The sequence below is a fragment of the Apodemus sylvaticus genome, chromosome 1 (genome assembly GCF_947179515.1).
Source record: "Apodemus sylvaticus chromosome 1, mApoSyl1.1, whole genome shotgun sequence".
NCBI classification, from domain to species: domain Eukaryota; kingdom Metazoa; phylum Chordata; class Mammalia; order Rodentia; family Muridae; genus Apodemus; species Apodemus sylvaticus.
In genome coordinates, this window is record NC_067472.1 from 63,162,729 (window position 1) to 63,185,200 (window position 22,472).

Consider the following 22,472-nt stretch of genomic DNA (forward strand, 5'->3'; position numbering starts at 1 on the left):
TCTTAGCTGGGTGAGGATCACACTGGGACTTTGAGCATCTCACAGCCTTATCTTTCGTGTTCCAGCTGCTCAGGAGGAAGGGAGGCCCTGCAGGGAAGCATGCTTGGAATAACCAGAGCAGAATTTGGCACGTTGGGACTTGGTGGTAAACCTGCTGGGACTTTTCTGGAGAATGTTGTAGGTGTGGCTCTTAGCCACCTCTTGTCCTGTAGGTTCCCTCTGCTTGGAGAAGCTTTGAGCATGTTGTTAAGCAGTGTATATAGTCAGACCACCTTCATTCTTTATTAGAAAGGGTTACAACTTTTGTGTAGTGGGTCTTTGTTCTGTTCTGGACAACCAAGAGCATATTAACACCCAAGAGGAAGCTGCTTCGGACTTGGAAGAGGGAACTTCAACATGTTGTGGGGTACTTTAGGCAACACTTGAATCTTTTCTGGGGCAAGCATTTACCCAGGAGGTCTAAGTGTAATTTGGATTTTATCTGTAAGAAAGCACAGTCTAGAAGCCCCTTGGAGTCAAAAGAATACATTTTTCCTCTTCCCACCAATGATAGTGTATTGACCCTCCTGCCTGGCCACCTTTACCGAACCTCTGCCCTCTCCAGTAGTCTCTCTTCAGCTTGCTACTGTGGCTCCCTTCCCGGGTATACCTGACTCTTGTGGAGCCCTTAGATCTCTCCAGTACAGGTAGGAGATGAAACCTGGTGTGGGCCATTTGATACAGTGTATATATCAAGGTCTACTCTTGCTCAGCTAACAGATAAAGCTAAATGGCCTCAGGCCTTTCCAGCCTGTCTGGAGCAGCCTTTAGCAGCCCTGTACTCTGAGTAGTTGTGTGTAGGTGTTTGCAAGGTTGGCATGGGGGTGAAAGGCTTTATCTTCTGGGAAAGTATTTCTGGTGACTGACACCTGACTGGGCTTGTAAGAGTCTGTAGGTTTTGTTTGAACAGCTTCGTATGGTATCATTTACATACCACTAAGTTTGCTTGTTTTAAGTATATGATTAGGTATTTTTTAATAAAATTATAGACTTTTGTTTCTTTGACCATGATTTAAAGTGTCTCTGTGTGTGTGTGTGTGTGTGTGTGTGTGTGTGTGTGTGTTGATAGGGGTAGAATCCAGGACCTTAAGTGTGTTGGGTAAGCCCCTTACCATGGAGCCACCTTCTCAGCTCAATGGAACATTACCATTATTCTTTGAATAGCCCTCTGGTTGTTGCGGGTGCCCACCTCCATGAGAGGCAGCATCTGTCTGTTCCATTCCATATTATGTTTAAATGGAGTCATGAGATCTGGTGTGTGATGGATTCAGTGGTGGGTGTCAGCAATGATGTCGATTTGTTACTTCACTGGGCATTGTGCCAAGACCTGCATATTCTGTTTCTCCCTTTACCTTTGGGTAGAGGTGGTTGTGGAAAATTTGCAGGCATGACTGATGATACTGTAACCCAATCTTTTAAAAGTGAATTGTACTACTTCCCAAGGATTCTGAGCCCACCCATGCTGAGAGTAAGGTGTCTGAGGGCTTCAAGGTCAGTGCTTTGAGGGTTAAGGCTGGCAGAGGAGGACTGGACAAGCACAATGGAAATATCAGATCTGAGTGAGTGAGTGAGTGAGTGATATGAAGTAGAGTATAGGGATCTTCTTAAAGGATTGTGGCACAATAAGTGAAGAGGTACCTGCAAGAGGCCTAGAAGCATGATGAAGGTGCCATCTCTTACAGCCAGGCTTTCCAGTGGATGGCTTCTCTGCAATACGTGATTCTACGAATAACCTCATGAATAGCCTCTTTCCATGAGAGGCTTCCCAGGTGATCATCTGGCTTAGGTTTGCAATGGTGTCTGCTTTGGATCTCTTGTGTTCCCATTCCTTTTTAAAATAATAGTGGTCATGAATGCTGTGTACTTCAGGACACTCTGAACAACACTTCATTTCTCCTGCTTGCTTTGAGTGTCCCCTAGGAGTTCATGCAAACATTGCCAAGCTGGCCGCAGTGGGCAGGGTGAAGCCAGTGGTGTAATGCACAAGGGCCCTGTTGACTGGGGGACAGTTGGGTGGTACTCCTGTGTTTCCCTGTAAAGTTGTGCCCGAGCAAAGTGTGAGGCTAGTGGTTAATATCCTTAATGGGTCCTTAGTGTAGCTATTGTTTGGTACCTGTACCTTTTCAGCAAGGCATCTTCCCAAGCTGCCTCCAGAACTTGATATCATTGTTGACTGTCAGAAGACAGTTGAGAATGTGCTTACTTGCAAACTTCCTCTCATCAGGTATAGCAAAGTATTAAAGGCCAGCTCAGTGGGGAACTCCCATAACAGTGGTCTTGGTAGCCCAGGATTTCCTGTATCTTCCTTGCATTGGCCATGGAAACAGAAACACTCAAATGCCACTTCCTGTGTTTGTGTAAACATACTGTGCAACCCTGAGGTCCTTCAGCCTGAAGGGTTGGCAGGGTGGGCAGACCCATATCCTGGTGGGTACCATTTGCTCTGTGTTGCTCTGTTGGGTAACTAAAAATGCTGGGGTGAGGTGGTTAGGCATTTCCTGCTAGGGATTTTAGTTCATCCTGCCTGTTGTGGGCTAGTCTGGCAGAAGAAGGTGTGAGCTGCTCTTGCCTGCCTTGCCAGAAGTTCCTCCCATTCTGTGCCTACCTCCTGTTTGTTTTTCTTTCTGCACGGGATTTCTCAGCCGAGGCACACCCGCTGGTGTTTGCTCCATGGGATGGTGCCTGGGAACACGGAAGTAAAAACAATTGGAATAAAAACAAAAGGTTAAAGAGAGGAGGAAGAGGTTGTTCAACGGGGCATCAAGGCCAGATGTGGCCCATGGCCTCTCCACATGGCATTGTCAGTGTCTGTGCCATGGACCATGACCATACCTACTGTTTTTCTTCTCTTTGAAGGCTCTCTTTGCCAGAATGCATGGCCATCTGGGTTGCAGTTTTCATTCAGTTGGTCTTATAATCCTTAGTGGGCACATCCCTGACAGGGTTGTGTGGCTATTTTATAGTTAAGTCCATATACTTATGTTGTATTCTGCTTTGGGCAACAGTGATTTTGGCTGAAGTACTTCATTGTGTGTGGAGTGTCAGGACGGCATGGGTGCTCACTTTTGTTTGTGAGTTTGCCCCTATAGGTTATGGATGGTTGACAGGTTGAAACAGAAGGGAAGGCCTGACTCTGCCTTTTGCCTGTGGCCTTTTCAGAGTCAGGCACTTTGTCTCAGTTGCCTTTTCACTGGCACTTCTTTCCTTTCCTCCTTGAGCTAGCATATTCATTCTCAACCCATTAATACAGTTCCTCATGTTATAGTAACCCCCAACTATAGAATTATTTTTGTTGCTAACTTCATAACTGTAATTTTTGCTACTGTTATGAATTGCAATGTAAATGTCTGTGTTTTCTGATGGTCTTAGGCAATCCCTGTGAAAGGCAATCCACATGTGAGAACCTCTGAGCTAGCAGAAGGGATAGTCTTAGGAGCCCTTGAAGGATTTGAATGGCAGTGTCGCTGCTGAAGGTCCCAGCTCTCACCTTGTGGGGCTGTCTTGGTCTTTGAAAAGGCCTGTCAGTGCCAAGTGGCCCCAAGGAAGTGATGTCTGAGCCTGAGGCTGGCCTTGGGAATAAGTCCAGGAATGTAAAATTAGCTTAGACATGATACGACACACAGCTTGGCTTGTCTGCATGGGACCTTGCCATATGAAGTCCTGGCCAGGTCCCCAGGCCTGTCTCAGGGTTCTCTGCAGAGCTTCTATAATCCAGTGGGAAATATTCTGCCACACAGCATACTTGCCTTTCTCTTCCTTAGCCTGTTCTTTTGGTGCCATATGTAACAAGGCAGTTTGTGAGAGTTCTGGTATTGTGAGAAACAGTGTGAACCAGAGACTGGTAGAATCAAGGAGCTGCCAAAGGTGGGTGCTATATGAACAGAGAGGTAAGTGGCCTACCTTTTGTGGCCACCCTCTGCTGCTTAGGGGGACAATAAAGAAGTTGGGGAATGGTGGATATGGAGCAGGTAAGTAGTTTTAGTAAAGATTCTAGGGTTTGAGAAGGTGCTATGAAGATGACTGGACTTGAAGGCTGACATGGTGGACATCTGCACAGAAGGGCTATCTGTGTTATGTTTCCTAGGCTACCCTGCACTTGTTCAATATTATATAGTCAAGCACAGTCTAATATTTATTGCTTCTATTCTTACTTTGATGAATGGCTTGCCCCAAATTTAGCTAGTAGAAATACTTTTGAATTGGCTCTTTACCCCTTGAATGGGAAAGGAGTTGGGAGAAGTGGCTGGGAAATGGGGGATCTGAATTTCATTCTAGGGAGGTAGTTCTCAATCTGTGGATTGAAATCCCTTTGGCTCAGTGTGGAACGACCCTTTCATAGGGGTTGCATGCCAGATTAATAACTAGCAAAATTATAGTTGTGAAGTAGCAATGAAAGTAATTTCATGGCTGGGGTCACAACATAAGGAGCTGTATTAAAAGGTTGTAACATTAGGAAGGTTGAAAATCCCTGTGCTAGGGGGTTATAGCAAAGTTATTTTTTTTAAATATTTATTTTATGTATGTGAGTACACAGTCACTGTCTTCAGACACACCAGAAGAGGGCATCAGATCCCATTACAGATGGTTATGAGCCACCATGTGGTTGCTAGGAATTGAACTCAGGACCTCTGGAAGAGCAGTCAGTGCTCTTAACCACTGAGCCAGCTCTGCAGCACCATGGCAAAGCTATTTTGATTCATGGTTTGTGAACTATCTTTGAGTATTGTAGCTTAAAACAAGTACATATATATGTCATCAGGTAACAAGTTGGATCCCCTCCCCCTCTTTGGGTTTTAAGAGTCAAAGTCTTGCTTCAACCTGCCCCAGGATCTATCTATGAGTAGTGGAATTGAAAGTATCTGAGATCATGCTTAGCTTTATAACCAAGTATTTTTGGGGGGCGGGGCAGGAACAAAACTAAACAGAAAATATAATAAACTAACAAAACCCATATAATGTTTCATTGGAGTTACTATGAACTTATAAGTCTGTACAGATGTTCCTCAGTACCACTCAGTCCCAGGACCACTCCTCAAGTACCAAGTTCTCAGATGCTCCCTTATGTAAGTGGCATGTTTATATGGAACGTGGCTGCCCTCCTATGTACTACAAATCATCTCTATACTTTCTTCTAACACAGGACAGGTCCAACTGCTTTGTGAACAGTTGCAAATTTGTATTATTTAGAGAGCAATAACAATGTTGGTCACCTGCTCAGCCCAGACACTGTGTTTCGTTTATTGGTTGGTGGTTGATTGAAACAGAGCTGGTCTACAACATGCTACCTCCTCTTGAGTGCTAAGATAGGTATACACCACCACACATGGTTTATGCCCTGCCAGGGGATGATGGAGAACTTTATGCATGCTACACGAGTGTTGTACCAACCAAGTCATATCTGCAACCCAAGATATACTTTTAAAAGTATTTATTATTATTAATGGTGTGTATGTGCACGTATCTGTGTGTCTGTGTGTACATGAATGTAGGTGCCCACAAAAGCTATAGGAGTTAAATTTCTCCAAAGCTATAGTTATAGTAGGCTGTGAGGCACTTGATGTGGGTGCTGGAAATCAAACTTATGTCCTCTGCAAGAATAGTTTATATTCTTGACTGCTGAACCATCTCTCTAGCCCCTTCCAGATACAATTAAAAAAAATTTTTTTTGGACCCTTGTTTGGGTGAATCATGGATCCCACAGATCACTGTATTGTTTCATGGCTATGCTTTAGACTTTGCTTGTATATGAGGAACATTATGGGTTGGCCTTGACTATTCTGGTACTTGAATAAAACCAAGGAAAGTCCTATCCAGAGCTCTCCTTTATTCTTTCCATGATGTTTTTGCCACATTTTGAAGCAGTGTTGGTTCTCAGCAGAGAACACAGCTGTCTACTCATTGGGCTCACTGTTTCTGCATACAGCTGTGACAGGGACACTCAGCAAGGGTAGGTTATCTTATAGCAGCTCCTGAGGCAAGTGGGAATCTGGCTCTGCATCTTTGACTGTGATCGTGCCTCAGCTGCTCCAGATGGGGCAAGGATTGAGGGCTGTTCATCTCTTGCTGTTGCTTGCTGCTCCTGAACCTTTGTGTTTTAGACAAAAGTTTGTTTGTTTGTTTGTTTGTTTTACCTAACCTATCTTAGTTCTTCCAGGTTACCTGTGCTGCCTCCATTGGTGGCTATTCTGGGAGGCCTGAGAGGATCTTGCTTTCTTGAGTGTATTGATATTGGTTGTCTACTAGAGCATGTTTCCCCCGATGTAGCCTTTCTTTTGTGTAGCCTCCTTGACGTAGAGCATTCTCAAACTTTTTGCTCCTAGGACCTCTTTACACACCATGTTTTAACTTGATTTGTGTTAGTTGTAGGTATCAGTATTTACCATATTAGATGTTAAACAGAAATATCTTTCACCATTTAAAAAGAATAAGGACTAAATATGGTTTAGCATAAATAACATTTTTAAATTGAAAAAGAACTGTTTTTCAAAGTGGAAAAGCTGACAAGAAGATCAGCCTTGCTTTTTGCCACTCCTGGAGCTGGGTTCCAGGGTGGCTTTGTATGGTTCTGCTGGTATTTGGCCTTTACCAAGGTAGGCAGAGCTCCATTGAACATTAATAGGGTGAGGATAAGCAAGGGATTTTTGGTCAGCTTGTGGGTCTGGACCCTACTCTGAGCTCTAGCTCAGAAGTTCTCCTCCCTGGAGGAAGTAGGTGGAAGGGAGAGCAGCATTCTTGTCAGCTTCTGTTGGTCAACATTACAGCTGCTTGGATAAGTGGGAAGGACTGGGAGGAAAAGCTGGACTCTGGATGAAGTGAGAATATTGTTGGTCATGTTAGCCCTTGGTTCTATTTCTAATAGGAAGCTGGGCAAAAGGGTAAGGCACTGAACATTACCAGGGTGACATCTCTTTTCTTAGCAGATGAGTGGAGTTCTGTGGCAGTGTAGTTTCAAGTTGACCTCCAGACAGGGTGAGATAGACTTCTACCTATATCCTGCTACCGAATCCCATCCCTAAGTGATTATCACCTTCTGGTTTGTGCCTGCAGTTACAGTCTGTAGGGTCACTTCTGCTATAAGCAATGGAGAGCTACTGAGGCCTGACACCTCACTACTGAGATAGAAAGAATAAACTTTTATACTAGTTTGTCCTCAGTAGTGTACTGGGTTCTTCCCTTGCCTACTCTTCTTACTGTGTCTCTTTTTGGTAGCCTTGTGAACTGTCTTTGTATGCCATCACAAGATGTGATGGACCCTAGTATTCAAGGGCCAGTGCTCTTGGTAGCTAGCAAGGGAAAACATAGAAGCAGCCACGTTGACCAGAGAATGGGAGTCTGCTCTGTCTGTAGCCTGCCTGTGCTGGGCTTCCCTTTTTACCAAATTGATTATTTTTTAGTAAAATGTTTAGCTTTTTGTTTGTTTATGTTTTTTTTTTTTTTTTAACAGGGTTTCTTTGTGTAGCCCTGGCTGTCCTGGAGCTAGCTGTTTAGACTAGGCTGACCTCGAACTCACAGAGATCCACCTGCTTCTGCCTCCTCTGTGCTGGGATTAAAGGCATGTGCCACCACCTCCCAGTGTTTAACAATTTTTAAATTATTATTTCTTATTTTATATGTATGAGTATTTTTCCTCCCTCTTTTCTTCTCCTCTCTAGTTTCTCTCAAGGTTCCTGTGGCTGCAATACCAGGGCAAAGGAGTAAGGCTGTGAGTAACTACTGTGCCCACTGCTCTCTGACTTACACTCTAAAAGGAGAGAACTAATATTATGATGGGACCACATGCTGGATGGAGGTGCCACTGGAACCACAAGCCTCCTCAGAATTTAGTCCATCTCAGGGACTCCTTCTCTTGGGCATTACACATGAAGCCTGCATTGGGGAAAGTGTTGCTGTACATCTTAAGGTATAGCGGGGCTGTGTTGGACTGCCAGCAGTATAAATAATGACATAGAGATTGCTAATAAAGTTTAAAGCTTAGGCTTTTTGCTTGGGCAGTCTCCCAGCTAGCTCATCCAACTTAACCCAACTATCTAGTCTACAAGCTGGAATGTGGCTTAGAACCTTTCTCTGTTCCCTTGCTGTCTGTCTATATCTGTTCCTTTCCTTGTTAGCTCCCTTAATCTCCCTCTTTTTCCCTGTGTCCTCTTTGCCCAGAAGTTCTGCTTCCTACTTCCTGCCTAGCTATTGGTCATCAGCTCTTTATTACAACCAATTAGCAGCAAGACAACCTGATATAATTCTAGATTGCCTTTAGGTAGGTTAGGAAGGGGGAATATTTACAAAATAGAAAACCCAGAGTGGAGCAATAGAAATGACAATACCAGAATCCTGCTGTTCTCTGCTGGTACAGAATTAACAATTAAAAATACTGAGACATACCTTCATACAAAGTTAGAAAAAAAAGGTTATCCCAACAGTATCATTATTTCTTAGTATCTGGGGGGAATGAGGAGGTATAATTACCACCTTCTTTCACACTGATTTTATTCCTGGACCTTTGTCTTACTAGCCACTGTGCTGTGAGGACAGTGACCTCATGAGCCTGATTGAGGCTCCAAACCTTGTCCCTTGTTCTTACTCTAGAACGGCAGTTCTCAACCTGTGGGTTGCGACCCCTTTGAGGGTCAAATGACCCTTTCAGAGAGGTCACCTAAGACCATCGGAAAACAGGAAGTAGCAATGAAAATGATTTTATGTTTGAGGTCACCATGACATGAGTATCTAAGGGTTGCAGCATTAGGAAGGTTGAGAGAACCACTGCTCTAGAATGAGAAGTGAGCATAGCCCTACTGCTGTAGAAGGCAATAACATGCAGTATGTAGCATGAGCAGCAAATATTTTCTATATTTGCAGAAAGAGTGGAGAGTGAAGGGACATTGTGTTAGATTTGGTGGGTGGGGCTGATACCTTAGTCTGATGTTTTGATTCTGTCAAGCAGGTGTTCTGTAGGAACCAGGTTATCTGAGGAAGGCTTACTGGATGGAGGTTTTGCTTCAGCCTGTGTAGCTTGAGGGCTTTCTCCATTGAGTAGTCCCTGTCCCAAATGAAAGGACTGAAGCACTGTTAGAACCACTTAAAGCATCAGTTGTATTTTGGCTTCTGAACTCAGCTCTCTAAATGCCTTTACACTGCACTTCAGGCACCTCAGAAGCTAGGAGTCAAGGAAAGCCAGCAGAGAGTGACCCATCTAGGAGGTAGTACCATCCACTTCTAGGTAGTCAAGGACTAGAAGCTTCTAAAGCACATAGACTGTTTTTCACCTGGTTGGGCTGTTTCTTCTCTTTGTTTTCCTGAGGTGCTGAGGGAGGCAGGTGAGAGAGGATTCCTAGTCCTATAGCTAGTGCCTCAGGAGGACTCAGGGCTTCTATCAGCAAGGGTGCTGCCAGCCAGTGAGTAAGTGAGATAGGCATGCAGTCTGAAGCCACCATCTAGCCTTGTGTAGTGCTATACAGGTGGGATGGGGTCTATTTCTGGTCTAATTTAGTATCTACTCTGTGTGGGGCTTGGCCTGGCAGATTTGTGACCTGAAGCAGAGATCCTCTGACTTCCATATGATTCCACTCAAGTGTCATCTTCCCAGGGCTTTGATAAGGCTAATACCCTGAAAGATATGTGCTGCGGTTGCTTGTTTAAGAGTTCCTGAGTCCCCATCCTTAGTCTGGGTACTCAGCTCTTCCTACATATCCTGGATTTACCTGCTGAGTGTGCTCCCTGGCACCTCGTAATTGGCAGAGTGGTTGCTGAAGGAGGGAAGAACCTATGACAACAGACCAGGGCAAGCATCTTGAGACACCCATGCTTTGACTTAGTGACCATATCTAGCCAGGTTTCTTTGGGAGCTATTTACCTTAGTTGTGGGCCTGCACATGGTATAGGCTTAGCTGGCAGCAGACTCCACAGGAACTTACCAATGAATAGAATCTGTGTATGAGAGACCAGTGGCCTTACATGGAGTTTTGATGGGGTTACATAAGAGCCTATTATTGAGTTGGACCTGTTATAGCAGAGTAGGGACACACCACACAAGGCAGCCAGCCAGATACTCCCTGTGCTCTGGTGTCACTGAGTGGGCTGAGATGGGAGGGGTCAAACCATAATCTTGGCTCTAACATGTGGTTGTCTCTGACCTGCTTTTCTCCTGAAAATGAGTGAATCATTATCCTTGCCTTACTGAAGGTAGAAACAACTCAGTCCTTGCAATGGCACCCACACAGTGTCTAGAACCTGGGAAGCCATAGGGAAAGTTTGGTTGCCATTTTGCCATGTTGCATTGATGATGTTTAAGACCAAAAAAGAAAGGGTATAAAATGGGCACTGGATCCTGCTGCTGTGTTAATACAGAGGGAGAAGAGTCAGATCCGAGAGCCCAGAGGGTACTATCACTCCTGGGTAGAAATGGTGTCTGGTCTGGCCATTGGGAAACGTGATTGAGGCACACATTTCCTTGTAAATGTGAGCTTCTCTGTCCTCGTGAGCTATTTATTCCCTAGTATTCCATGGTGCTGTCTTTTTTTTTTTTTAAGATTTATTTTATTTATATGCAAGTACACTGTAGCTGTCTTCAGACACTCCAGAAGAGGGTGTCAGATCTTGTTAGGGATGGTTGTAAGCCACCATGGTTGCTGGGATTTGAACTCAGGACCTGCGGAAGAGCAGTCGGTGCTCTTAACTGCTGAGCCATCTCTCCAGCCCCTGCATTGGGGTTTTGATGAGGCTGGGCCTAGTGTGTGTTCACAATGAGTATTGGTTTATTTGCTCACCTCTGAAATTGTGTCACTTCTGGGAACTGGGTACATAGGCATTTTTAGAATCCTCTGTTGGATTCACAGTCCTGTCTGTCCAGAGCTTATGGAATTCTGATGAGTGTGCTTTGAAGCCTTGTATGGGATGTCATGGGAGAGGGAGCAAGTTTCCTGCTCTTGTGGAACTTGGCATTATGTGTTTATTGTAGAAGGATGAATCACAGCAAAACCCAGAAAGTAAAAGTTAATTATCCCATCGCTCAGATGGTTCAAAATGTCATACTCTATCCCCTTTCTCTGCTGGGCATTTAGGATGTTTCCAGACGGGGTTGTGCCTTTTAAGGTCCAATCTGCTATACCTGATGCTTCAATGGGTAGAATTCTTGAGTGGCTGCTGGCATATTCCGCAGTGGTTCTGGCTCATGCTTATCCCACCTTTCCTGGTAGCATTATGCTGAACAGAGTGACATTGCATGGCACCGGGACCATGTGATTTTCTTTTGTGATTGTCTGCTTTGCCTACTTTACCTTAGTTAGTTTTGTCTTCATTTGATGGGCATTGAGTTCTCTGTATGGATAAGGACCTGAGTATTAGGATTTAGCCTTGAGTAGGTTCCTAGAGCTGAGTAAAAGCCAAGGCAGACACTACACTGTGAGGCAGGGTAGAGTCAAAGTATCTCTTATTACTCTGAGCTGCAGTGAGGCAGAGGATCTAGATCAGAGGGCAGGGTTACATGGGGCCAGGCAATGGTGGCTGGAGGGATTGGGGTAGCAGAGATAGGCCATGGCATACCTGGCATCTGTTGGGTTTTGTGCCTGCCCTTTTCTTTGCTAACCCTTGGGGGTTGCCTTTGTATTTATTTTATCTTACCTTCTTTACAGCCTGTTCCTCTCCCTCCAACTGTTTAGTTCCTTAGTTAGGAGTTCAAGATTCATTGACTCTTAGTACCACATTGCCCTTATGTGTTCATTTCAGGATAGGAGTAAATATCAGGTAAGCAAAAAAGGTGACAGAAGTCGGGGACTGGGAGCCATTGGTTAGAATCAACCTTGCTTGTGATTCAGAATGGCTCAGAGCCCTACTACTGTCTACTAAACTTCCAAGACTTATCCATGGCCTCCTACACTCACCTGGCCAAGTGTTCCCTGAAAGACAATTTGAGGATTTGCTGTATGCCTTCCACAATGTTAGGCAGGGTTGTCTCTTTCTAGTCTTTTGTCCCTGCCCTCGTCTTAGCTACTGGAGGTGATAGTGGAACAGTAGATGGCACAAAGAGACCTTCAGGGCCTTAGATGCCATACAAACATCCTCCTGTTTGTCTTTGTGCTTATGGGATACAGGTGGGGTTATAGACCTGGTTATTTCCCCAGTGGTCTTCTAGAAATATTTACTTCTTGACATAGACTTTTGACCATTTATCACCCAGTGATTTTCCTACTCTGCCCTGGGTAAACAGCATGGTGGCCCAAGTCTTAGAGTCTTCTGAATTGAAGCTTTCTGCTAGCCTTTCCATACCTGGCTGAAGATTCATACTATCTCTGTCTCTTAAGGGCATCATCTCTCCCTCTGTAACAGCAGTATTGTTTGTGATGTCCTTTCTTCTTTTTTTGTTTTTGTTTTTTTTTTTTTTTCCGAGACAGAGTTTCTTTGTGTAGCCCTGGCTGTCCTGGAACTCACTTTATAGACCAGGCTGGCCTCGAACTCAGAAGTCCGCCTGCCTCTGTCTCCCAAGTGCTGGGATTAAAGGCGTGTGCCACCACCGCCTGGCGCCTGGCATGATGTCCTTTCTTTATGTTATCCTGGCCTTGATATGTCTTCTACATACTTGTTTTGTCTTTTCTCTGGTCTTTTACTTCTTCCTCACTCAGGAAGACTAGGAGTGGTGCTGGTTGAGTCCCTCTGCCTGCTTGCCTTTTCCCCCTGATGATAAGCAACGGGGTTGTATTGAATTATAAGCAGGAGACTTGTCTTCATTTATGCCTTGGAAATGCAATAACACTGACGGCAGCATCTCCTTATCCATCACTGGAGGCTGGGGCCTTTCTGGAAATGACACTGTCAGCAGGAAGGTCACAAAATCTTATTTTCCAATACATTCTGCTGTGCGAATATCTTCTGTCTTGGTTGAAGTGGTGCTTGATACCTTGAGTTCTGTTATACTCCAGGCATGAATTCTCTCTATGGTCAAGGTGTTAGTCCTGAATATTAGGATTTAGTCATAAGTTGATTTTTAAGAGACATGTGAACACCAAGGCAGATAGATACTAAGGGTAGGTTAGGCTGAGGAAATCTGTCTCCACCACTTACAGCTGCAGTGGGGGGTCATGGGAAAGTCAGTAATGTCTGGTTGTGCAATGTGACTGTCATGGACTTCCAAGGCCACCACACTCAGTGGCTAAATGTTGCAGTCATTTGGTTCATATTTTGTTGCAGTAATATTTGGGAGTTTCAGTCTCACCTTAGATTGTTTAGTTCCCAAGTAAAAGACACAAAACCTATTTATTTATTTGTTTATTTATTTTTGTTTTTTTTTTCCAGACAGGGTTTCTCTGTATAGCCCTGGCTGTCCTGGAACTCACTCTGTAAACCAGGCTGGCCTCGAACTCAGAAATCTGCCTGCCTCTGCCTCCCAAGTGCTGGGATTAAAGGCGTGCGCCACCACTAGCCAGCACCTTTATATTTATAATAAGCCTTAAAGCATTAGAGCTGGGGAGGTATCAACCCTTTACACTAGATTGTCTACTATCAATAACTCTGATATAACTTGCCATGTTCCACCTGGTCTGCTCCTACTCCCAACAGGCTGGTCCTTATGGCCATGTGCATGTGCTCATGAAATACCTCATCATGGTGCCTTTTTCTTTCTCCTCTCCTCTCCTCTTGGAGCAAGGTTTGCACAACGAAAGCTGGCATATGTGAGAATTCAATTGTCTTGAGGCAACTAGACCTTGGGATACAATACATAGCAATTGAGACCAAACCTCAACAATTCCTTTTTTTTTTTTTTTAATCTAAATTAGAAGGCTCTCTTGTTATAATAAACACCATTGTCTTAGGGTTTTACTGCTGTGAAAAGACACCATGACCAAGGCAACTCTTATAAAGGACAACATTTAATAGGGGCTGGCTTACAGGTTCAGAGGTTCAGTCCAGCATCATCAGTGCAGGAACACAGAGGCATCCAGGCAGGCGTGGCTGGGGAGGAGCTGAGAGTTTACATCTTGATCTGAAGGCTGCTTGGAGAAGACTGTCTCCAGGAAGCTAGGAGGAGGGTCTCCACCCCTACCCCCCATAGTGACTGTTTTTTTCCAACAAGGCCATACCTTCTAAGAGTGCCACTTCCTAGGTCAAGCAAATTCAAACCACCACATTGCACTCTGTATTGTCCCTATAAGCTTGTTCAAACTTATGAGACTATGGGAGGACCATACCTAGCCATGGCATAATGCAAAATATATTTTATCCAACTTCAAAATTCCCATAGTCTGTCACAGCCTCATCAGTATTTAAATGTTTAAAGTTCAAAGTCTGTTCAGAGATTCATGCAATCTCTTTTTTTTTCTTTTAAAGATTTATTTATTTATTTTATGTATATGAGTACACTGTAGCTTGTCTTCAGACACACCAGAAGAGGGCATCAGATCTCATTACAGATGACCGTGAGCCATCATGTGGTTGCTGGGAATTGAACTCAGGACCTCTGAAGAGTAGTCAGTGCTTTTAACCATTGAGCCATCTCTCCAGTTCTCATGCAATCTCTTAACTGTAATCCCCTATAAAATTAACATCAAAAGCAGATTGTATATATCCAACATCACAGGCTATTTGGAATATTATATATTCCAAAATGATGTAGTGAGGAAATCCTGGATAAGAGCAAGATGAAAAGGCAGCTGGACAAACTTCAAATTCCATATCTCCTGTCTGATGTCCAATTCCTTTCTGCCTTGTTGATTGCAGCACAATTCTTGCTTTGGTTGGCTCCATTCCCTGTTAGCAGCTTTCCTTAGCAGATGTCCCACAGCTCTGGTATCTCAAACATCTTGGAGTCTCCAAGGCAACTTCAACACTACAGCTTCTCGTTCCAGTGTCTGGGAACCACACATTATCTTCTGGGCTCCTCCAAGGGGCTTGGGTCACATCTTTAGTTCTGCCCTCTGTAGCACTCCAGGGTCTAGTTGACTCCACTACACTGCGGCTGCTGTTCTTGGTGGTCATCTCATGGTACTGGCTTCTCTAATTTGCTGAAGTCTTCTGTTGCAACTAGGCTTCACCAATAGCTTCTTATAGGCTTTCTTCATGGTGCCAAGCCTCAACTTCTTTGCATGACCTCTTCAGTCCTGGGACATCAACTGCAATTGAGGCCGCATCTTCACCAATACTTTCCCTGGCCTCTCACAGTGCCAAGCCTCAGTTGCTCTCTATAACTCCTTCATACCTTCAAAACCAGTACCACCTGGGTGATTCTTACACATTACCAAGTCCAGCTGCAGCACGAGGTACAACCTTGGCTATCTCTGGAACACTTCCCAGAAGATTTCACCATAGTGATGCTGATCTCTTTTTAATCACTGCTAATTTCTTAGCTCCAGCTAACTACTGTGGTTGGGAGCTGGTTCAAACTCCTGCCATTCTCACTTGTGAGTTTTATTGGGGGTTCTGAACTTTGCTATACCTTACCAGTTCTTCTGTCTGGTGGCATGGTCCACTGTCCTACAGATAACCAGATAATAATAATGCCTAGGGATATAACTATTCCTTGTTCAACAGCAAATACACAATCAATATCTGGGTGGGATCTTGCCCCAAAGTCACCATTCCCTTAATATGTTTGTCTCCTCAAACACAGGATTTAGCTCCATTGCTCTTCTTGCTGCCCTTTATAACTTGAACCATATATTTTGTACTTTTCCGTTTGAATCTTGCTTCAACTGATCAAAATATTCTTCATGAAACTAAACCAGAGAATAAAGTCTCTGCTGGGCTTTTTTGAGACTTCCTTTGTTAATACAATTAATATAAATCTCTTTGCTTTAGCCTCAGGTAGACTCTTCAGACAAAAGTTGCAAAAGCAGCCACATTCTTCACCAAAATATCACAGAAACAGATTCTAGGCTACATACTGAAATTTCTCTCCACTGAAACCTCTGGACCAGGTCTGCAGAGTTCAAATCACCCTCAGCACCAGTGTCTTCCATATTCTTACTAGAATGGCCCATTAAGCCCCACTTAAAGCATTCCAAAGTCCCCAAACCCACATCCCTCCAAACAAAAGCATGGTCAGGCCTATCACAGCAATACCCAACCCCCAGTCCCAACCTCTGTCTTCTGAGTTTTACTGCTGTGAACAGACACTATGACCAAGGCAATTCTTATAAAGGACAACATCTAACTGGGCCTGGCTTACAGGTTCAGAGGTTCAGTCCATTATCATCAATGCAGGAGCATGACAGTGTCCAGGCAGGCACGGTGGGGAAGTAGCTAAGAGTTCTACATCTTGATCTGAAGGCTGCTAGGAGAGGACTGTCTCTAGGAAACTAGGCGGAGGGTCTCTAAACCCACCCCTACAGTGACATGTTTTCTCTGAGACTGGAATTAGAGATATTTATGAGCCACCATGTGGGTGCTGGGAATTGAACCAGGGTCCTCTGGAAGAGCAGCTGGTGCTTTTGACTGCTGAGCCATCTCTCCAGTCCCCGAGTTGATTCTTTTTTAAAATTACTCTTCTTCCTAAGCCCTGTTAAGTTTTGGAGTTTTGCACTTTCCTGTCTTTTTTCATCCACCTGACCATGTATCCTGAACCTACAAGGGCCAGATACCTACCTCCCTGTGGCTGCTGGCACAGGAGCGCACACTCATGCACTATTGCTTCCTGGAAATTGGAATAGGTGTTTTAAAAATTTGTGGGTGAGTTGAGTGTAATGGTACACATCTTTGGGAGGCAGAGAGAGTTATTGTGAGTTTGAGGCCTAGTCTATATATTTGGGGACAGCCAGGGATATATAGATTCAGATTATATTGAGAGAGAGAAAGAAAATGAGAATATATACACATACACATGTAATAACAGTGAAGAAAGAGGTCGTGAATTTGAAAGAAAACAAGGAGTAGTATGTGGGAAAGCTCGGAGAGAGGAAAGGAGAAATGATGTAATTATAATCTCAAAAACAAAATTAAAAGAACAAAAGCTTGTGCATTTGCAGCCCCCTAGATATTGTAGTTGTTTAGTTTCTCTAGCATTTATGTGAATATACTGGAATCTCTGTTTTCTGGGCTTTCTGGTATGTCTCCATTTCCTTTGACCAGTCTCTCTGCCTTTAGCAGGCCTTCCATGCCTTTTAGATGACCCTGTGCTGGTAGTCTTCCCTCAGTATTTCAGCCTTGAAAGTTACAGTCCGTGCATGGTGTTCTTTTGGCCTGCTATAATGTCAGTCTGTTGTCTCCTGGCTTTAGCATTGATGCTGAGTGAGCCGTCAAGGAGTCTGGTGTGCACACAAATATACATACATACATACATACATACATACATACATAAACACTTTTTTCCTCCCTAAGCTTGAGAGTAACTTGCTTATTTGCCCAGCATGTAATTGACTGTGTTCTGGTGTGCATATATATGTCTGAGGGCCATGACACTGAAGGACTTAGCTAAGAGATCAGAGTCTTTTTCAATACAGTTCAATACAACTCACCCCCTACTCCTGACTAGATAGCTCAGAATGGCTTTGAATTTGATCTACAGTCACTTTTAATGAGCAGTAGAGGAAAATGAAGGCTACAACTGATGCTAGGTATAGTGTTAGGGTAGGGCAATAGTCCTAGTATGTGTATACTTGCTGTTGAAGAATGATCTCTCTCTCTCTCTCTCTCTCTCTCTCTCTCTCTCTCTCTCTCTCTCTCTCTGTGTGTGTGTGTGTGTGTGTGTGTGTGTGTGTGTAGTTATAGAGTAGGGTCTCTTGGGAATGGAAGGAGCCAGTGGGGCCTCTGCTCTCAGTTCTGTGGACTGTTGCCTCAGGCTACACCCACTGTAGTGACTAAAGGAAAAGCATAGCTCCCTAAAAGCTGCACTAATGTTGAAGTATCTCCATACACTAGTGTCTGAAACCTTGGAGACCAATCCTTTTCTGGCGACAGGAAAAGTGAACAGAATAGAAGGGAGGAAAAAGACAGGTTGTACAGGATGCTGACCCCAGTTCTGTGCAGAACAAGATGCAAAATCAGCAGGTGGTCCTTAAATCAATATATCTTGTTACATAACTGCTCTAACATAGAAGAGTTCTAAAGAAACCATCACTGGTGAACATTAGTAAGACCCTGTTTCCCCTTTTCTCTGCCAATGTAGCAGTCTGGATTCTGAGTTGTATAAAGAAACTCCAGGCCACTTTTGCTTCTGTGAATTATGGATTTCCTTGCATTGTAGATGTAGAAGTGAGAGGCTAGTGGTTCTCAAATCCATTTCTAGATACTCTTCTAGATGTGATTGCTTTTCCAGCACAACTTTATCCTAAAGTTCTAGTATTTATTTATTTGAGACTGTAGCTCTGACTGTCCTGGAACTCTTTGTCTGCTTGGCTGACCTCAGACTGACAGAGATTCTACCTGGGATTAAAGGCATGTGTGCCATTATACCTGGCCTGAAGTTCTGGTTTCAGTGGGACCTTTCTTGTTTGTTTGTTTGTTTGTTTGTTTGTTTGTTTGAAACAGCATCTCATATAGTTCAGACTTGGTATGTAGTTGAGGCTGGCTTTGAGCTCCAGGTCCTCTTACTTCCACCTTATGAGTACTATGATTATAGGCATAAGACACACACGTATGGCCTGGTATAACTTTTTTTTTCTTTTGAGACAAAGTGGTCTCCTGGTCCTACCTTTGCTTTCCTAGTGCTGAGATTACAGTTATAAGCCACCTCATTTGGGCCTAATGTAACATACATTTATTATTATTTTGAGACAGAATCACCCAATCATGCCTCTGTCTCCTCAGTGCTAGGATTACAGGAATGTGTAACATAAGTAACTTTTATAAAAATCTGCTGTGACATACTTGCACTACTAGAGTCTGTACTAATCTTGTTGGTGTTCCTCAGCCTGACAACAACCCAGAATACCTTTCAGCTTTCAGAAACTTATGTTCGATTGCAACTTACTCTGACTTTTGTCATGTGTCCCTGGCCACTGCCATCTTTACTATCAGAGACTGTCCAGAAATGATCCAGCTCCACATTCCTTTGCTTGTTTCCATCCACTGTGTGCTGAGATTCTCTCCCCAACAGTGGTGTACTAGTAATATCTCTTCCTGTAGACTTCATGTGCTAGCCTTCTCCTAGAAACTGGATGGAGCTTTTAATTCTTGGGTTCTTTGTGCTATGGTCTCATGACACTGACCTGGGAAAGACACTGTGCATCAATGCTTCCTCTGTTGCCATTGTGCAGCTTCTGGCTGGCACTCTAGAGAGGCAAAAGGGCCCTTCCTATACATGTAGCTTGTTCAGGGTATCTGGTAGAACAGCCTTGCCATCTGTTTTAGAGGGTTCATCAAAGTACTCAAGAGAGCTATGATGACTTCTGGTAGCTAGACTCTGAACATGTAATTTTTGACTACTTTATTTTATAAATCCTTGTGAATAAGAGTTAGGAACCTTCTTGAATGGCTTAGGCAAATATCAACCACTTTAGAGGTTAACTATAAGTGGGTCTCAAGGCATTAAATCTACCAGGTTATAAGAGATTCTGCTGCCTGTGGTGAGTATGGTATATAAACACGTGGTCCTTTCTGTAGTCCGTGGGTACCTTAGGACCCTGCATCTTTCCTTGTTAGCACAGCCCACTGCTGCAGCTCATTGCACATTGCCTGGTGTGCAAACTTACAGCCTTGCGGCAGAACAGACAGACAGGTCACTATTTTGACTACACTCTTTCCTCATTCTGAGGGTCTCTGTCCACATGTGTGTCAGGACAAGCTATGGCAAGTTTTTGTAGTGGCTAAGGTGGAAAGACAGCTCCATTTGGGAATATAGCCAACTTACCTCCCAGGTCAGAGTTGGGCTGGGGTTCTCATTCACAACAAGCAGGTACATCCTTCTATGTAGAGCTTGGGACTTGACTACAGGTTCCATGGTCTGATCGGGGTTCTTAGGGGATAGTCCAGGAGGAACCTGAGGCTGATCCTGGTTCTACTCATGTTTTGATTCTTTCCTGGGTAGGGGTTACATACCTGAAATGTTTTGTCATACCTCCTCAACTCTAGCACTGACTCCTGCCTTCACTCACACATTGCCCTGAGCCATTAGGGCTTCATCTTAGGGCAGGTATGTGTACAGACTAGAGCCTGTGAAGAAACTAAAGGAAACTTGCTGTGTCTAGGCAAATGTGTACCTGTTTGGTGTGTTACATCTCCTGCAGGAAACTCCTCCCCCTGAGAGACATTGGAAGAGCCAGAGAGGTATCTGAGAGCTTTTCAAAAGCAAGAGCCTATAAATTTTGGGCCAGTTGCCAGCACATACTTTATCCAGACCTTATTATTACTTTTGGGTCTTTGGTTGCCACCTTTTTCTAGTGGGAGCTCTAGTGGCTCCAGCTTTGTGGGTGTGGGAATACATTAGTGCAAGAAATTGCTGTTTCCAAATTTGGCATCCTCTGCATGCTCCCATGATAAATGATTCCACAGCTGTTGTTCAGGAAGTGTGGTGGATGTGGCTGGTTACGTTGTGTCCTGAGGTTGGTAAGGGAGGACTCAGAAGGGCCATTTCTTCTGTGGAAACTTGTGTGAGGAAGGAAGTGTCTGTGACCTCATCACAAGGCTGGACCTGAAGGCAGACCAAGCCAGGCCTTCAGGTCTGTAATGAGCTAATTGTGCTAACCTAAGAGTTTACTACATGGATATCCTGGGTTTAGAAAAGCTGTGTCAGGGTGTATGGTTCAGTGGAAGAGTGAACCTGAGAGAGTTCTGGGCCTGTCTTCCTTTTTCCCTTCTCCTTTCTTCCCTTGATGCAGTGCCATCCTTTCTAATTATGCCACAATCTTGGCTGTGTGGGTTTCTGATGGAGCACAGAGGCTGAAGGGCAGAGCCCTTGATGTGGAATGTTGCCCAGGCCACAGACTAGGAGAATGGTGTTGATAGCATCAACTTGTGGCAGAATTCCTGCTCTCCTTTCTGTACCTTTCCCTTCCCGACCAAACATTTGCTGAGCTTTATTTCTGTACATGGTGCTGGGGAGCAAACTCAAGGCCTCTCTCTATACAAGGTGGCTAGGCACTTTACCACTGATCTATACGTGCACGCAACACTCTGCCCAAGCATAGTGAAGTCGTCTTCCAAAATTATTCTCTTGGAAGTATTTCAGTGTACATCTCTGAAAGATGGAGTGGGTTTTGTTTTTGTTTTTTGTTTTGTTTTGTTTTGTTTTGTTTGCAATAGGATCTCACTTTGCCACCCAGCTCGGCCAATAACTTCCAATCCTCTTGCCTCTGCTTTCTAAGTGCCACCACTCTAGTCACAGGAAGTCTTCTTTCAGTGTTCACATTTTCCTACGAAACCCCCACATATCTGTTCCTCTTCCAGCTTTTCACTCCTTTTTCTTTCCCTTTACTTATCCCTCCCTCACATCTGAGACCCAGATAAACCAATGGGTAGCTCTGCTGATGCTGCCAGATGCCATCTGAGCTGTAAGAGCACCTTCTCTGTACTTTTCTGTTGAGGAAACAGGTTTTGCTATATGACTGTCATCTGGACTATGTCTTTCACAATATTTGTGCTTGGGCTAACTGTCCATTGGTACCTTAGCAAAGGCCAAGACTTCTTCACCAGTGTAGGTGCTTCCTCAGTTATAGTGGTGCTGTCAGCCACTGGTTGTTGGCAGGATCTGTGAAGTCTTTGTATGCTTCTGGACACTAATTTCCCTTGTCTGCTTTTCTCACTAGGTAGATATCTGTGAAGAAGCATCTCTCATACCTACCTGCCACCTCCAAAAAAGCCAGGGTATATGCTTGTCTTTTTCAGTTTGCCAGCTCTCAGAATGCTGACCCTAGTTGTCTTTCAGAAGTGCCAGTTTAAGATTCATATATCTGTAAGCACTTTTGGATTGAAGGTCTGTCACCTGTTATAGCTTTCACTATACTTATGAACACCATGTCACATCTTGAGCCAGGTTTGTAGGCTGCTACCCCCACACCAGGATGTAACTGCATGCAGCCTAGGCTAGGCCTTGTCTCCACTAGAGGGCACTCTTGATGACTTAGGGCACCACAGTGATCCTGTTCATAGTACCAAGAACAGTTACTCTTTAGTGATGTTACTGTTTGGCTAGTTAACTCTCCTGAGTTGCTGTGGGGTTAATGAGAGAAGGCTGGAGGATATACTATGCTCTGCATAGTAAGAGCATATCCAATACCAAGTGCAGAACTGTCATTGGGGCTAGTGCCTAGCAGCCTACGCCTTTAGGTATGTCTGTACACATGCACGTGTGACCCAGGAGCCATGTCCTAAGACCAGTGGTGTCCCAGGAGTGGTGGGAGAATATGAGTGCTTATCTGTGCCAGCTTAGGGAGACACTAGCATTTTTATCTCTGACAATCCAGTGGGTAAAAGAGATTATTCTAATTGGATCACCTTTGACCTTGTTTATTTTGACCCACCATCCTCATTACTGATATTTTGTTTTAATGGTTTTAGGTTGCCTTTGACCACTCTTACAT

The 22,472-nt window shown here is 44.1% G+C and overlaps 1 protein-coding gene across 2 annotated transcripts in view; it reads left to right on the forward strand.

The window, feature by feature from the left end:
- The window catches only part of Mob2 (MOB kinase activator 2), a 52,563-nt gene that overhangs the window by 1,741 nt on the left and 28,350 nt on the right, over positions 1-22,472 (forward strand). The gene's annotated exons all lie outside the window — the stretch shown is intronic.